Genomic DNA, 18,121 nt, shown 5'->3' with positions numbered 1-18,121 from the left:
TTCTACAAAGACCTAGAAGACACTAGTGATGAGCTGCTAAAAAAACAACGATGTTATGTTTCAATGTCAAAGTTGGGAAGGATCATGGCAACCAAGTTGCAGGGAGATACGTACTTGGAGAGCAGAATGAAAGAGGTGAAATGGAAATGCTTGTAGAGTTGGCAGAAAGACACGATCTAGTAATATGCAATACTTGGTTCAAACAGCATGAAAGAAGATTATACACATGGATCAGTCCTGGAGATGGAGTCAGAAACCAGATAGACTACCTGCTCGTAAAAGAACGATTCGAGAACACAGTGAAAAACTGTCACACATATCCTGGTGCTGACTGCAACTCTGACCACAAACTATTGGCTGCAAATGCCAGATAGTCTTGAAGAGCCAGAAGAACAGCAAAGAATGATACCAACAACTTGACATTGCAAAAATCAAATCAAAAGATGTGCAATAGAAATTCCAAGAAGAACTGGAAAAACAAAAGGAAGACAAGTTGGAAGAAGAACAAGGTATAGATATCGAGGAAAAGTGGCAAGCATGGAAGCAAAAGGTTAAAACAGCAGCAGAAAAGTCGATTCCACTCAAAGGAAAAAGAAAACACAAACCATGGATGACTCGAGAGATACTGGATCTGATGGAAGAACAAAGAAAAGCAAACAGACCAAGTAGCAAATACATGGTGATGAATAATGAGACCATGGGAATGTGCAGAATGGCCAAAAACAAGTGGTATGAGGAGAAGTGCCAAGAAATATGTAGAAGATCTGGAGAAAAGTCACAGCTCTAGAGAAATGCATACCAAAGTGAAGCAGATGATGGCTGCCCACAAGAAAAGGAGAAATGGAACAGCATAAATGCGAGGAAAAGATGGAAAGTACTGTGTTAACAATCAAGAAACTGAAGAGGTCGGGATCAGCTACATTACCCAGTTGGGTGAAAATCTGCCCTTCTGCCAATAAATACGCGGTAAAGAGCAGTTTAATTGGTGTTTTATACTTCAATGCGACTTTAAACTGCTGCCATGCAGCAGATTTCACAATTTTCAAAATTGCACTTCAATTTACGGGCGTAATTTGAAGCGACTTTTTAGGTTGTCACATTTTCTGCACAGCAGAAAAAAATTTCTGCTGATAAACACGCCACAAGAATATTTTGTAGCGTATTTTTATCGCATAAAGCCGCTACGCTTCTAATTATGTGGCGTATTTTTGCACGTTGAAAAAATCAGCCACAAAAATACGCTACGCAAATATTTTGTAGCATATTTATTCGCATATTTGCTGAAAAACGCTCGTAAATGTGGTATTTTGCGTGTGTGTTTCAGCTTAGTATATAAATCTTTAGTCACTTCTACCAAGTGCTCGGGTGGCGTAGGTAGCAAGGATTCAGCTCACAGATCCGGGGACTGGAGTTCAATCCCCGCTGGTGCCAAAAAATTTTTCAAGAATATTGATCAATGGCAGATTTTTACGCGTAAATAAAATACGCGCTGATTAATGGGCAGAAAAAGCATTGGCGTAAAGTGTTAAATCTCCTGCCCACATTTTTATGTCGCGTAAGAGCAGATTTTCACCCAACTGGGTATACACAAATTTGTATGGAGATGATACACATCTGGCTCAAATGAAAGTTTCATCCACGGAGGAGGCACCATGAAAAAATTTTTAATTTTCAAAAGCATTCATCCTCGCATGTGTCCGGGCCTTTATTCCTATTTAAAAATATTACTTGTATGTTCCTGAAAACGTTAGAATTTTTAAATGTTGAAGCTATGAAAATCACTATTTTTGAATAAGTGTGATCTGTCACAAGAAAACCAACCAAGTGTCCAAAACATAAATTTTACAGGAAGGGCATTTGAAGTTTTGAGTCTATGTATCAGAAGATCTAAAATTTGTTGGTCCGTGAAACTTGCACCACTTTTGGCCCCCATGAGTGCCAACATAACCCGATATATATATATAGGCAACGCGACAGGCTTATGAGCCAATTTTGAAAAATTTCAACATTTTGAAAATCATTTTCAATTTTGGTTCTAATTACCTAATCACAATTCTAATTGCACAGTCATTGAAATATATAATTTATCTCTATCAAGGAAAATAATAAAAATTTTTTGAAGAAAATTTTCAGAATCATCACATTCAAGGTTGCCAAGTCCAATAATCAAAATTTCCCAAAATCTATTTTTTTGATTTTTTAAAATTGTTTTCCAAAAATGTTGCAAGAAGTACCCGAGTATGAATTATTAATGAAGAATAAGTTATGTATTATTATTAAATTTATCACGTTTCTTAACAAATTTGTTCAATGTGAAAAGAGTTGATTTTTCCAGCTCAAGCCTTACTCAAATTTCAAAATATGGCACAAATTCTCCAAATGTGGGCCGATTGTTGCAAAAATTTGCATTTCGACTCCCCAGAACTTACCCCCCAGAACATACCTTTCAAGAAAATAAAAAAAAAATGTTTTAAATTTTTTCTGTAGTTGCTCTATTTGTTTGACCTCAGATTTAGGGTCAAGAGAATTGTTCGCGAACGTTTCAACCCCCACAGTCGGATTCAGCACCCTAAGTGACAAGATCACAAGTTATTTTACTGTTTGAATCATCAATTTTTTCAAAGCTTTTGCTCTTACTTCGCTTGGGCAAAATTGAATTCTATTGTGCAATTTTTCAAAAATTTTCAAGAATGAAAAATTAGCTTCAACTGGTGCAAAAAAGCGCAAGATAACGAAAAAAAGGTGCAAAATTTCATTCAAAAATAGCAAAAAGTACAAAATTTCAGCGTTGAAACCTTTTCAATTATTTTTATGTACCTCACAAATTGTGAATTTTCTGAAGATTTTGCCCTCACAATCGAAAATATTCTGTTCCCTTTTTGAATTTGATTTTCAAAAGCCAAAAAGCTGCAAAAAAAACACAAAAAAATTGCGGATTTTTGATCGAACTTTTGTTCAAACTACATCTGGATAATTAGCATGAAAAATGCTGGTTGGGGGGGGGCTCTGGGGAAAAAAGTTGAGAAAACCTGGCGAAAAAGTTGGGAAAATTTCAGCTTCACCACCACCCCCCCCCCCCCCCACCACGACACATCACATCGTCCGTCACGTCTCTGTAGAAATATGAAAATGAATACCCTGACATGATTGTGTATTGAAAAATGACTTTTCACAAGAGCTTATGTAAATTTCAAAATTTATTCTGTTACAGATGCTCAAGATGCTCGAAGTCAATTTCAATGCACCAATTCTTCGACTCTCATCTCTCCGACCTCAAACCAGTTTTGAAAATGTTAAAAATCAGAAATCGGTAAGCATTCATAATTTAAGATTTAAAATACATACCCTAGAATGATTTTTTTTTCGAAGCGATGAAAGGACATCAAAAAAACTATGCATTTGGAATCAGGCTGCTCATTATAAAACATCTCTCAAAAATCTCAGCATTTTTGCTGATATCCTCTCCCAACTGCTCAAAATCACTCTCAATTCTTATCACAATAGCTCATCTTTTTTGTAAATGGGGGAAATTCGCCGCAAAATATCCGACACAGGAATGCATCGGTTGCATGACTCGTCTTCGCTACCGCGAATACGAGTACTGGATACGAGAAGAGATTTACCCAACGCGTGTAATATACGTTTCGAGGTACCTTCTAACTACCTAACACCACCAGCAAGCGTCGAAAAATGCTTAGAAAATATTGCGAAATAATACGTCATAAATTACAATAGGCAACCCGCAACGTATAGTTAACTCGTGGTACCGAGGATCGAGCCAGGGGGAGACGGCGTGCGGCAGACCAGGCGTTATATTTTCGCAATTTCAAAGGATTGTTCGTCTTCACCCTCGCTATTCGCCCTTGGCTTATTGTATTCAATTACATGACGCGAGAAAACAAAATGAAAAACGTATTAGCCCACACGTTTGTTGTTGTTTGTGTTTTTTTTTCTTCATCTTTTTTCCTTTTTTTTTTTCACTCCTCGGCTTCATCATCATCATAATCATCGTCGTCGTCATCGTCATCATCATGCAACCATCATATACGCGTAAACACAACGATAATTTCTACAAATGATATTTCCAGCAGATTAAATTTCCAAGAGGTTTGTTTACTTATACACGTACGTGGTCGTGGTCGTAGTTAGTCGTCGTTGAGCCTTTACTGGTAAATTAAGAGTACGATACTAGCCGACAAAAAGAAGAAAACGCTACGATATGTACAAAAATTGAACGTATTTTTAGTAAAAACGGCGACACGACGAGGCCACTAGTCGATTTAATATCGGTTGAGAAAATATACTACGTTTAAGAATACTATAAGTGTTGAAGTTCGCAGTTGGTGATGCGATAAAATTTTGTCGAAAACATTCGGAAAATATACACGTGTTCTTTGGCGAAATCGTAAATCCACGAAAGGAAAACCCATAAACATATTTTTGGATAAAATAAAAGAGCGGGGTGGTACCCCTGTACCTCTTTAAGCGAAAGAAAAATTTATTACGTTGAAACACATCCAAAGTGTAAATAATTCGAACGCTGCTTTTTGGAATTTATAAAAAAATATATTTAGTGCGCGCCTATAATACTCGTATACGCGACATCAGAATACTATACATATTATACATATATATGGGGAATGCTGTAGGCAAGTCGAAGAACGTGGCTTTTGGCACCAGTTGGAGGGGGGTGGAGGGAGGGAAAAAATTTGCGATTATGGCGAAGATTAAAGTCGTGTACAAGGCGTTTGTGATGTCGAAACGAACCTCTCATCGTGGCAGAAATTTTCTCAACGTGTAACGTTAAGTTCTCGACTACACGATTTCCCGCCAAAATTTTTTCCAACTGTGGAAACTTTTTGATGGGTGTTTTGAACTTTTACTACATAGAATTAGAGTGCACTTCTGGTCGCGTTAACGATGTGATTTTTTTTTCTCACGCGGATCTCTCTCTCTTTCTCTCTCTGTATCGTTCTGAGCTTTATTGATTATTAATTTACCGACCGAGAGATTTTTTTTCGTTCGAGTTTTTCCATCGTTTGGCCTGCGCACCTTAATAAGGAAATAATTAACGAATTCCGTAGATGAACGAAAGTTTGCCCTAATGAAAAAGTTTTCATTGCGTGAATTAGCCGAGCTTTGTGTAATCAAAGATATACCACGAGGTGGTCTTATTGAGTACACGAAGTCGATATTTCTTCCTGCTGATGCTTTTTTTTCTCTCTCTCTTTCCTGCACGCCTCGTTTATTTAAGTATACACCTTTCCCCCACCCTGTAACCCTTCTTGGCGGTGGTTGTGTTTTTAAGAGGTAATTTAATCTAACTTATTAGATTTTTCCTCGTGGGTTGAGGACTATAGGTTTACCTGTATTTTTTTTGGACGGTTTTGGTGGGTACTGAAGGATTTCAAAATTTGATCAACCTCTGAGGGTTGAAATGAGATTTTTTGCGGGGTTTCGACTTGATTTTGTTTAATGATATGAATCTTTTTTTTTCTCCATTTTGTACGTGATGTTGATGAATTTTTTACCCCTTGTGTAATTTTCAACGACTTTTGTTTAATAGGAGGTTTTTTTCTGCTGCTGCGTTGTGTTTACGAAGACGTTAAATTAATTAATTTCTTTCCTCGACCTTGATGGATTTATCGGGATATTTTTACACAACTTTGATTGATTAGATGGATTGGGTTTTTGTTTATTATTTTGTTTTTTTTTGCGGTAAAAGTGAGAAGTGCGTTGGAGGCCAATTTGATCCATTTATTAATTTATCTTCTTCTTCTTCTTGTTGAAGAATAATCTGTAAGTAACTGTACTCGTATGTCTCTCTCGTTCGTTTTTGTGATGTGTTTTAAATGGGTTATAAAAGTCATATGACATACAGATTTGAAAAATTTTTAATGGCTTGAATTAATTACATTTTAAGCTGTGATTCTCTTTCCTCTTCCGTTTCTCCCTTTAGGAAACTTCTTCAACATAAAAGGATGGCAAAATTAACTCTTTGTGATTTTATTGCTATTCTTGAGTACAGCGAAGCAAGCTATGCGTATAAATTGTCTACTTGAAAGCATCCAGTACAAAAGGAAAATACTTGTATTTTTTCAATTTCAGTTTTTTGTTTTTTCGTGTTTTTTTTAAAACGAATTTTTCATCTTTTCCTACTTTTTTGATTACAGAGCTTGATCTTGGTTACAGCACTTTTTAAGTAACATCCAAGATGATAAAATTGCTAGTAATTTTTGTTACTTTTTGTACAATTTTAGTTTCAAAAGTTACTTTTGAAAAAAAATTGAAAATTTGATTTTTTCATGCACTTTGAAGGGAAAAAAATGTTGATAATATCAATACTTCAATAGATAAGCAATTTGTGAAAGTAGTACACTTTTTTTTTCTTTTTCAGTGGGCTACTGTGTATTTTGAGCTTTACAGTCATGAACCCAGGCCTTTTACTAAAATTACCAAAATATACTTTTCTGCCAAAATTAGCAAAAAATCTATCATTTTTCAAAATTGCCAAGTAGCCTTGTTTCTTACTAGACCCTCTCACTTTTAATTTCCAGAAAGTAAGTATTCATTTTTTCAAAAATTTGAAGTTTTGCTTCTTTGCATTAAAAAATGTCAAAAAGTCTCACCTTTTAATCTAAAAATTGAATAAAAAAAGTCTCCAAAATGATTTTTTTCTGCCCAAAATTTCAGAAAAGTCTTGCTTATTGCTGAAAATTCTTGCTTTTTAGCAATTAAAAAGTCTCGTTTTTTGCCTAAAATTTCCAAAAATTACAAAAATAAAAAAATTGTGGAAAAATTTTTTTGTATAGACTAATAATTTTTAAAAATTTCTGCTTTTTTTTGCTTTTTATTTTATTTTTTTTTGAAACTATCCAAAAGCCTTGCTGACGTCATATTTTCCAGAAATTTTTGAAAAATATCAATTTTTTGCTTATCATTCCCAAAGTCCTGCATTTTTTTAGAAATTGTCAAAGTCTGGCCTTTTTCCAAAAATTGTACATAAAAAATTTTTGTTTTTCAACCAAATTTTTAAAAATAGTCTTTTTTTGCGAAAACTTTCGGTCTCACTTTTTTTCAAAAATGGGAAATTACGCCAATATTGGAGCTGAGCACCTACAAATTTGTAAAGATCAATGTGCCAATTTTACCTCGATTTCTGTTTTGAATTGCCATTAAAATGTGGGAGAGGTCTTTAACGCTCTCTTCTGCAAATAAGTGTTGAGATTCCATTTTGAAATTTATTTTTTTTTTTAAAAGATGGATAAAAGTTTGTATTTCTATTATTTTTTAAAAATTACTTCTTACCTAGTTTTCATTTTCAACAAAATTAAGCTTTTGTTTAAAATTTCAATTTTGACCCTTTAACTCGAAAATTATGATAATTCTGAAGAGATTCGATTTAATTTTTGATTCGAGTTGATGGAATATGATATTTTCTCCCTTTGAAATTGAATTGTGTTTCAAAATACACGATAAATTCAGCAAATTTCTACATTGACGTCGTAAAAAGGATGAATAAGGTAAGGGGAACCATTGACATTTCACTCCAATGATGTTTTGGAGTAAAAGTAAATTAATTCATTGCAATGTAGTCATTTTTATTGTTACAACGTTTCCATCGAGTAAAAGAGAAAAATACCTGATTATAGATAGGAAGTGTAGAGGGGGGGGGTGTTAATTATCATAATGCTGTTTTGAGGAATAAATTCAACTTTCAGGCTGCACCCTAGTTCATTACCTTTCCAAAAAAAAGAAAATTGCTAGAACGATCGTCTTTAATGTCCCACTGCTTAAAAATTTGAATTTGAAACGAAATATCGACGTTTTACTCGTAGGCACAGTTATTGAAAAATTATACCGGATGGGGGCAGAATAATGAAGAGAAAAAAGCCATCTTTCTTTTATTTTTTCAGCTTTCGAAATTGAATTTTCTCATCTCGATTGTATGTAGATGAAAGGTAAATTGTTCTTTTCGGTTATTTTCTTTCGTTCGTCTTTGAAAATATGTATTTTGCCTGCTGATTCGGTGATTTGTATATTATTTAATTTTTTATTCGAAATTATTTTTTGGGGAAACGTTGTGTTTATCATTCTTACTTACTCGTTCGTTATCTGTATTGATTTTTTCCTCGCATAAAATTTGTTTTCTGTGAAAAATTTCTTTGAAAAAGTATTCAACTTCCTTTAAATTTCGTCGCTTTATCGTTCGCATTGTGCCTACGCAAGTTTTCCCCTAAATTGGCTAATTCAAATTTTTGCACTTTTTTGTTTGTTTTTAACCTTTTAAAGGGATATTTCTCTCTTGTTTTTAACTTAGCGAATTATTATTTCTTTTTTTTTCTTGTTGAAAACATTTTTAATTCACTTTAGACATTATAATTCGCGCAGAATGTTATCTTAAGATTTTAAAACCTCGACGAGTAATTTTTTTTGTTCGAGTTTTTAGTGGAAAAAATTCGTTACGTGTTTGCGTAGAAATATTTTGAGATTTTCTCGATGCTCACTCAGTATAGATGAAATTCCTGTAAGACTTATTTGTACCTATCTAGTAACTATTGATCTATCTACATACTTCATGTAATGACGTGAAAATGTACGAAAATTATTCGTCTGTTTGTGTAGATGATTTATTTTTAAAGGAGAAGAAACCCAGCAGCTGTAATTCCAATATTGCTATTCTACGTTCAAAATTGTTTCCGTGGAAATTCCTTCGCGCTTGTCACGCGTTGGAAGAGAATACAGCAGCGAGTTTTTACTACCGGGTGTCTACCAGATCGAGAAAGTCGATTCTGAAAATGAATTGGGAGTGGTGAAATAGTTGAGATATTTGCTTGAAAATATAATTTTCAAGAAATCGAGAAATTTATCCCAGAATTATCAAATATTTGGCAACTTTAAGTTGTGAGGAATCAGAAATACTGTATTTTTTGAACAATTTGTGAGCTGTGGATTTTTGAAAATTTTTGTCTTCGCTTCGTTTGAGTGAAACATCATTGTAAGTCTGCTATCGTTCTCATATGATCGAAAAAAAAAATCAAAAAATTCACTTCCTGAATTTTGATAGACACCCTGTACTAATGACATGACCGCGAGCTACGAAAATATTATGATGATGTTTTTCGCGCGATAGTAGAGTGATGGTGAAAAAAATACTTTTATAGTGGATTTTTTTTTTTTTTGCATGAAAGCTCCATGGAGAAAAATTCACATGCTGTAAAAGTTACATACACGTTTAGCGGCTGGAATAATATTAAATTTACTACTACCTTACATCCAATATAAGAGTAGACTACATCGTCGTCGTATATATACTTATGTGTATATTCTATGCTGATACATCTACATACACATACTCCATTCCAGAGATAGGATTTCAGCTGCGAGTAAAATTTGCAAATAGCTTATTACGTATACGAGTATATCGAGTTCTCGCCTTCTCGGTTCCCGGTTCGTGATAAATAATATATAAGATTGTTGCATAAAATGGTGAATATTTTCATGACGAAGTTGCGTATATTTTTTTTAGAAATGAAGCGAGCTGGATTTACTCGACGATGACGTCGTGGAAGGAAAAAAATTGCAGTTTTTTATTGTACTCTTTATAGAAAAAAGATGGATCGCTGGGTAGATACGAAATCTTCGAAAATGAATCAATTTCTCGAGGAAAAGCTCGCGAATTCAGAAGTTGAAAGATTGAAAGATCATTGGAAATTCAAAACCCCATGGAAAATATAAAAAGTTGAAATGTAAAAGTTTGTAAATTGTCCTTGAAACAGATTTTTTTTATTTTTTCAAGTGTTCAAAAATTCAACAAAAATTCAAAAATGAACTTCAACATTTTGAATTTTGGTTTCAAAGGTCTTAAGGTGTGCTGCTTCGATTTAGCTTCTTCATCATCAACGTCATAGTCGCAAGAGACTAATGTGCCCCCAATAACGATCGCCACTCCTCTCTGTCTTGAGCTAGTGTGGCCGCAGTCTCAACTGAGCCAACTATTTTCCAGACTGTATCAGTCCACCTTGTTGGAGATCTTCCTCTTCCTCGTGTTCCGGGGACCTTGCCAAAGAGAATTCCTTTTTTGATGTTTTCTGGTCCTCTTCTGGCTATGTGTCCAAAATAACTCATTATCCTGGTTTTACATAATATTTTGTTTAGTCTGATTGGTTCTTGCAGTTGTTCCACAATTGATGCATTTGTTCAGTGTGCAGTGTATGGTATCTTCAACACCCTGCGCTGTACCCACATTTCAAAGGCATCAATTCTCCTTCGATCATCTTGCTTCAATGTCCAGGTCTGCGCTCAATATAAGAAAACTGAAAAAACTAGCATCCTAATATTAGTCTCTTCCTCGTTTTTATGGTCGTTTACCCCACTCATTCCTTACACCTAATCTGTGGCAGCCAACATAGCCATAGAACCCATTGGAGGTTTATGATTTTCCAACTTTTGCTTTGAAATTGTCCATTACCAGTTGTTTCACATGACATGTAAGTATGTTGCTTAATGTCTCCTCCAAATCCTTATAGAATTCTTCAATTTCTTTATCTGCCCAGTTGGGTGAAAATCTGTCCTTCTGCCAATAAATACGCGGTAAAGAGCAGTTTAATTAGCGTTTTATACTTCAACACAACTTTAAACTGCTGCCATGCAGCAGATTTTACAGTTTTCGAAATCTCGCTTCAATTTGCGGGCGTAATTTGAAGCAACTTTTCAGGTTGTTACATTTTCTGCACAGCAGAAAAAAATTTCTGCTGATAAACACGCCACAAGAATATTTTGTAGCGTATTTTTATCGCATAGGGCCGCTATGCGTCTAAATTATGTGGCATATTTTTGTGTGTTGAAAAAACCAGCCACAAAATACTCTACGCAAATATTTTTTAGCGTATTTATTCATGTATTTGCTGAAAAACGCGAGTAAATGTGGTATTTTGCGCGTGTGTTTTAGCTTAGTATATAAATATTTGTTCTACTCTACCAAGTTCTCTGGTGGAGTAGGTAGCAAGGAGTCCGCTTACAGATCCGGGGACTCGAGTTCGATCCCCGCTAGTGTGGAAAATTTTTTCGAGAATATTGATCAATGGCAGATTTTTAAGCATAAATAAAATAAGTGCCAATTAATGGGCAGAAAAAGCATTGGCATGAAGTGCCTGAATTCCTGCCCGTGTTTTTATGTCTCGTAACAGCAGATTTTCACCCAACTGGGTGTTGACTGACTTATTGGAGTGTAAACCTGTATAATACTTAGTGGGGTCAAAACTGCGTCTATTCTTACTACAGCAATTCGATCACTCATCGCCCTCGTCCCAATAACATTATCTGCATATTTTCAGTCAACTATTCCCGCTACGCCAGTGTGTCTGCAAGCCCCTAAAGCAGGCCTGGACCCACCCACCGAGTTACCTAGAAAATCTCGGTAGGCTGCGACATATTTGGGCTGATGAGGTAAAAACTGAGCTGCTTAAAATATTTCTGAATGAATTTTTATGCTCAGTGTCCTGCACTTTAAAAAATAGGAGAAAAAATTGGCAGATTAATTGAGGAGCCCTAAATCAGGGGCGCTAAAATGGGATATTTTAGTGGGCCATGTGTTCTTGGGTCCAGCCCCACCCTGAAGATAAAATTTGGTTTCCCTCCAATGATATGAATTATCTGTATGTCGTCTTCCAGTGATTCTCACTATGGCCCAGCACCATCAAGTTCAGCCTCTTCATCTCCTTTTCCACAATGGTCAGCTTTCCCATTGAATTCAAGCCTTGTACATTCCATGTGCCCATTCTGCTGCACGGTTTTGCAATTTGGATCCAATTAGTGCTAACGGATATTCTTAGTACCCCTGCCTCATTTAACGTAAGGGGTGCCAGAACTTTGGGCCATTTGGATTTATCACACTTGTCATGGGGGGTTTCTTACAAATTGATTCCACTGTGGTTTCACGTTGCCTTCAGTGGGGCTATTTATCCTCTAGCCAAGAGATGTCCATGTCTGTCCTGTTTCTGATATATATGTACATACATACCTAGTACCAAATAACTATTGCTTCTTAATGGTTTATAATTTTGTATTATAGAGGAGAAGGTACAATTATGGACCCAGGTACAGATATGGAGCCCCCATGGTTTAGTGTACAACTACTAGCGCTATGGTCATGCTGAATACTAAAAATTATACTAGTGTTGTAGTATTGATGATCCAAGTACTAATTTCGGATCCATGCATACTTGGGTGTCTCTCATCAGCAATTGAAGAGTGATATTCCAAAACTCGCTTTGTCCATTTTCACAACTTTTCAGGAGAGAGGAAAAACAGTTTCCCTTTAAACGGGTAAATTGGCTTTTTAGGCGAGTTTAACACTTTATTTGGGTGGATTTATGATGTAGGAGTGTAGGTATACATTTCATCCACCAAATACTGCTGAAAAAAATTTCAATAAAAATGGACAAAGCGCGTTTTGGAACATTATTTTTTTTTAAATTTTTAGTGAATTGGCTATTTAGGTGAGTTTAACACCTCATTTTGGTAGGTTGATGATGTAGGAATGTGAGTTGATACTTCATCTACCAGGTACCACTGAAAACCCAACTTTGATGAAAATGGACAAAGCGAGTTTTGGAATATCACTCTTCAATTGTTTTTTTTGCACATTATTTTCTTCCCAATGGAAAATTTTACAAGTTTTTCATTTGGTAATTCATCAACTTCAAATAAAGTTTGGAAAAAAATTATTAGCGAAGTAGGTAAGTAAGTAGCTTACATGAGTACTTTCAAAATAATATACTTTCATATTTGTCTTCACTTCAACTGATTTTCATAATTTTTTTCATTTTTCATTAACTGAGCCACATTTTTGCATGGGTATAAATATGCACCCCTAATTTTTTTACCTAATTTTGATTTTTGATTCAATATTTTTTAGAATGTCGAGAAAAGTGTTATTAACAAAGAAGACAAGTCCGAAGTGTCAAAAATGAGACCATGATTTTTTCATTTTTCATCAACTTGGCCAATTTTTTGCATGGGTATAAGTATGGTCTCCTACATTTTTTTTCCATTTAATTTTGATTCAATGGTTTTTAGAATACCGAGAAAAGAAGACAAGTCCAAAACATCAAAAAACATCTTTAAATAAATTTCTGTACAATTTTCTGAAATTTTTATTCATTTTTTGAGGGGGTCCATATTTGTCCCAGAGTCCATATTTGTACCACTTTATGTCACTTTTCTAAATTTCAAATTTCTCCCTGAGTTTTCAACAAAATTTTTTTTTACACAATATACTTGGCCTTTTGAATGGTATATCTGAAAAAAAATTTAATAATTTTTTCTATCCTTTAAAGCCAAAAAGCTAGAGGAGGTCCATATTTGTACCTTCTCCTCTATTGTGAGCTATGGACTGAGTAGGTGGCTGGCTTACTCAGTTCTCTTTTAGTCGCCTTTTACGACAAGCAGAAACTGCCATGGGAATATTCTTACCCATTCCCACACGGGTTTGATTTAGCTTGGTTTCCTTCAAATTGGAGAGTATGAGTTCAGAGTGTTCCCTTGTTAAATTTTGTTCACATCCTATTTTTGATTTAAATTTGCACCTTCAAAAATAATTAAATTTTTTAAGGCTTAATTGATTCGAATATTATTGATACTTTTTATGAGCTCAATTCGAATTTTCAGAAATATTTGGAGGCCTTTTGCTCTCTTGAAGATCTTATGAGACACGACTGCCTCTTTTTTTCTTTTCTTTTTTTTTTTACAAAATTCTTGATTTTTATTTCTTTTTGAATTAAAAGTCCCTGCGTATTCAGAAAAGTTTGTCACAATATTTTATTTTAAATCCTGAGCTGAATGGAAATTGCCCTTTTTTTCTCCCTCCTTTCCGCCACCAGTATTAATTTTTAAGGAGGTGTAAATTATCAAATAGGAACTGCTGTTTAGAAAAAACATTTTTTTAACCAGAGAGAGACAATTTCGTAACAGCACGACTTGAAAATTACCCCAGCTTCCAGTCCATCTGTACAGCGCGACTCGAAAGAGAGATATTTTTCCAAAGGCTCGATTTAATTACGTACTAATATTAATTAAATACAAACGACCGGAATGGGTGTTGTTTAAAAATTCTTTACGAGCTTAAAAAATAATTGATCGTCGCGCCGTGACGAACCCAAAACCCGAGAGGGTTAAAGCTCGTTACAACTTTCCTTAATGTTTTATAGAGCGGGAAAATAACGTAAAAAAGCAGCGGCAAAAAGGAAAAAATTGGCACATCAATTTTTTCTTCGGGAATGTGTTCGGATGGACCCTCTGAACCACCAAAAAAAAGCCGACTCTCCTATCCCTGGAGGAAAATTTTTTAGGGGGCTGAAACCGGTTCCGATTCACGTTTTTTGCGTTTTACTCCGTAAATATTAGGTTTTTGAGAAAAACTACCATGACGAAAAATGTTCCCCTTTCAATTCTCGACAATTTGATGCTACGCTCGATATCCATTGCTCAAGGGGGGTGTCCAAAAAAAGGGGTGGAAAGAGTAGGTGTTTCAAAAAAGGTCAGTCCAATAAATTAATCAAAATTACCACTTAAAATCATTCGTTTTGGCTCAAATTTTTTTTACAAAGTCTACTCACCCAACTACTAATCAAACTATCGTTGGTTTGTCTTCAACCCTCCTCGGGGGTTCGTGAGGGTTGCTTGATTTTTCAAGTAACACACTACTGAATCATATATTTGAAAAACAAATCTGGACGTGCGATATATCGAATAGTATGTTTTCGAGGTCGCTGAATACGAATATGAACTCATTTTTTGCATACAACCCCTCAAAGCCCCTCTGTGCCCCAAAATGGGGGTCAAAATTTTGAAAAATCGTGAAAAGTCGAGTGATATATCGAATGGTACGTTTTCGAGGTCGCCGAGTGCGAATATGAACTTATTTTTAGGGTCCCACCCCCCAATGTCCCTCTGTGCCCCAAAATGAGGGTGAAAATTTTGAAAAATCGTGAAAAGTCGAGTGATATATCGAATTGCATGTTTTAAAAGTCGCTGAGCACGAATATGACCTTATTTTTTGGGCCCAACCCCGCACAGCTCCCAACTGCCCCCAAAAAATACCAAAATTTTGAAAAAATGTGAAAAGTCGAGTGACATATTGAATGGTATGTTTTCGAAATCGCTGAGTACGAATATGAACTTATTTTTTGCCTACAGCCCCGCAAAGCCCCTCTGTGCCTCAAAATTAAGGTCAAAATTTTGATAACTCGTGAAAAGTCGACTGATATATCGAATGGCATGTTTTTTTTTAAAAAACACGAACTACGAACTACTAATTTTCGATGTTTTCTTACATAAAAAAAAAATGATTTCATTTTGTTTTCGATTGGTAGCCAATACAGTAGACTCCCGATTATCCGACCTAATCGGGGGTGTAAGGTGGGTCGGATATCAAAAAAGTCGGATAATCCAAAATTGATGTTTTAAGCGTAAAAATGAAGTGCATAAGCTTGTGACGACAAGCTTTCATTCAGAAAATCAAGTTTTGGCTCAAAACAGGAACAAAGAATCGAAAAAATATCTAATAAACAAAAATAACGTACTTTTGTACATAAGACAATGAAATACTGACTCAAATTATAATTTTTTGAGATAAGTTGGATCGATTTCAAGGAAAATAACACTGTTAGAATACAAAATGCTGAATCCTGCATCATTATTTACACTCCAAAATCAAAAATTAGATGTTTTTTGGATTATCCGACCTTGGTGGGTCGGATAATGCGAAAAGTGAGTCGGATAACCTGAAAGTCGGATAATTGGGAGTCTACTGTAAAAAATGAAATCGAAAACTTTACAGGAAAACAATCGAAATGAAAACACTGAGATAGACAAGAAGATTGACATTTTACCTACTAAAGACATTGAGGATAATTTTGTGGCGTTAGTATAAGACGTTCGAATAGTAAAATGAGTGAAATAATAAAAATGAGTCTGTAGTCGTATTCAGCGATCTTGAAAACATACTATTCGACGTATTACACGTTTTTTGGTGACGTTTCGAAATTTTATCCTATTTGGGGGGCGTTTTGGTGACTTTTCGAAATTTTATCCTATTTAGTGGGCGTAAGGGGATTTTGAGGGATCGTAAGTAGAGCAGGAAAAAAGTGATTTCGAAAACATACCATTCAATATGTCACTCGACTTTTCACATTTTTTCAAAATTTTGGTATTTTTTGGGAGCAGTTGGGAGCTGTGCGGGGTTGGGCCCAAAAAATAAGGTCATATTCGTGCTCAGCGACTTTTAAAACATGCAATTCGATATATTACTCGACTTTTCACGATTTTTCAAAATTTTCACCCTCATTTTGGGGCACAGAGGGACATTGGGGGGTGGGACCCTAAAAATAAGTTCATATTCGCACTCGGCGACCTCGAAAACGTACCATTCGATATATCACTCGACTTTTCACGATTTTTCAAAATTTTGACCCCCATTTTGGGGCACAGAGGGGCTTTGAGGGGTTGTATGCAAAAAATGAGTTCATATTCGTATTCAGCGACCTCGAAAACATACTATTCGATATATCGCACGTCCAGATTTGTTTTTCAAATATATGATTCAGTAGTGTGTTACTTGAAAAATCAAGCAACCCTCACGAACCCCCGAGGAGGGTTGAAGACAAACCAACGATAGTTTGATTAGTAGTTGGGTGAGTAGACTTTGTAAAAAAAATTTGAGCCAAAACGAATGATTTTAAGTGGTAATTTTGATTAATTTATTGGACTGACCTTTTTTGAAACACCTACTCTTTTCACCCCTTTTTTTGGACACCCCCCTTGAGCAATGGATATCGAGCGTAGCATCAAATTGTCGAGAATTGAAAGGGGAACATTTTTCTTCATGGTAGTTTTTCTCAAAAACCTAATATTTACGGAGTAAAACGCAAAAAACGTGAATCGGAACCGGTTTCAGCCCCCTAAAAAATTTTCCTCCAGGGATAGGAGAGTCGGCTTTTTTTTGGTGGTTCAGAGGGTCCATCCGAACACATTCCCGAAGAAAAAATTGATGTGCCAATTTTTTCCTTTTTAAAACCGCTATTTGCCCGCTCTATTATTACCATTTAAAAAAAAAATTATCTCGGCGTGAATTCGTATTTAGGATTATTTTTTTTTCGGAAGAACATAACCAGAAGGACGGTTGAGTTGAATTTCATAAATATTCACTCGACCGGATCATTAACGTAATTAATGAATTTGCGGCAGCAGGACTATCTCAACAGAGTGGGAAGTTAATATCACATAGAGGAGCAGACGCCAGGCAAAATAGCATGCTGGGGGAAAAAGATGAGAGGTTATTTTTCACAGATTTCGTACAGCTTGGATGCTGTTTGGTGTACGTTTTATGTATAATATCTTCTATACTATACTACGAAGATGAAAAACGAAGCTTTCTATTCAATTGGAAAACATAACCGAATAAATTTCTCTTTGTATATATGATGCCAATTGGGGAATACGTTCTCCATTAATATGGTATTCAAAAAATTCTTCACATTGAGGGACTGTAGATCGCGAACCTAGTCTGCTCGGGTCAGCTACGAGTATATATAAGCCAAGCCTGCAAAAGTCGTACGCGTTTATATGCAGAGAGAAAAAAAACCACCGTAATCGCTCATCTTCGCGAGTATAAAACTAATACGTTAAGATGGTAACATTTTTTATATTTTTTTCCCTCTTTAGCCGTAATTTATCTTGTACGGTTTCGTCGTCTTCGTCGTCGGTATGCTTTTATTTTTCTCTTACCCTCGTCTGCCTCAGTCGTCATTTTATTATTATGGTTACGAGGTGGACGATGGATTTTAAATAAGCGCGATTTTCTCTTTTTTATCGCGTGGTACGACCACGAGGTTTCCTGTTTTTGGGAATTAAAATTGTTACGGCTGATTTTGACGATGTGCACGAGAAGTTATGGCGAATAATACGGGTCGAAAACCTTTCGCATGCCTTTGACATGTGCGTGTCATTTTCGGACGACAAGAATATGTTCCAAGACTTGGTACAAGTGTAGGAGTCGCGTTGAAGGAAATTTTATTCGGGTGAATTTTTCGAATGGTTGGTTATTCGGTCAAAACTGGTG

General features: G+C 35.5%; 2 protein-coding genes and 1 long non-coding RNA gene across 4 annotated transcripts in view; 1 reads left to right on the top strand and 2 right to left on the bottom strand.

The window, feature by feature from the left end:
* The window catches only part of LOC135835136 (uncharacterized), a 194,709-nt gene extending 191,168 nt beyond the window's left edge, over positions 1 to 3,541 (top strand). Inside the window, exon 5 of the long non-coding RNA XR_010556827.1 lies at positions 3,212 to 3,541. This is a non-coding gene — a long non-coding RNA (uncharacterized LOC135835136). The remainder of the gene's footprint in view (positions 1 to 3,211) is intronic.
* Positions 1 to 18,121, bottom strand: part of LOC135835115 (uncharacterized) — a 473,170-nt gene that overhangs the window by 308,106 nt on the left and 146,943 nt on the right. The window lies entirely within an intron of this gene.
* Positions 1 to 18,121, bottom strand: part of LOC135835114 (G-protein coupled receptor moody) — a 267,377-nt gene that overhangs the window by 148,145 nt on the left and 101,111 nt on the right. The window lies entirely within an intron of this gene.

The sequence above is a fragment of the Planococcus citri genome, chromosome 2, assembly GCF_950023065.1.
Source record: "Planococcus citri chromosome 2, ihPlaCitr1.1, whole genome shotgun sequence".
NCBI lineage: Eukaryota > Metazoa > Arthropoda > Insecta > Hemiptera > Pseudococcidae > Planococcus > Planococcus citri.
Note: the sequence above shows the minus strand (reverse complement) of the source record. Positions and strands in the feature narration are given on the sequence as shown.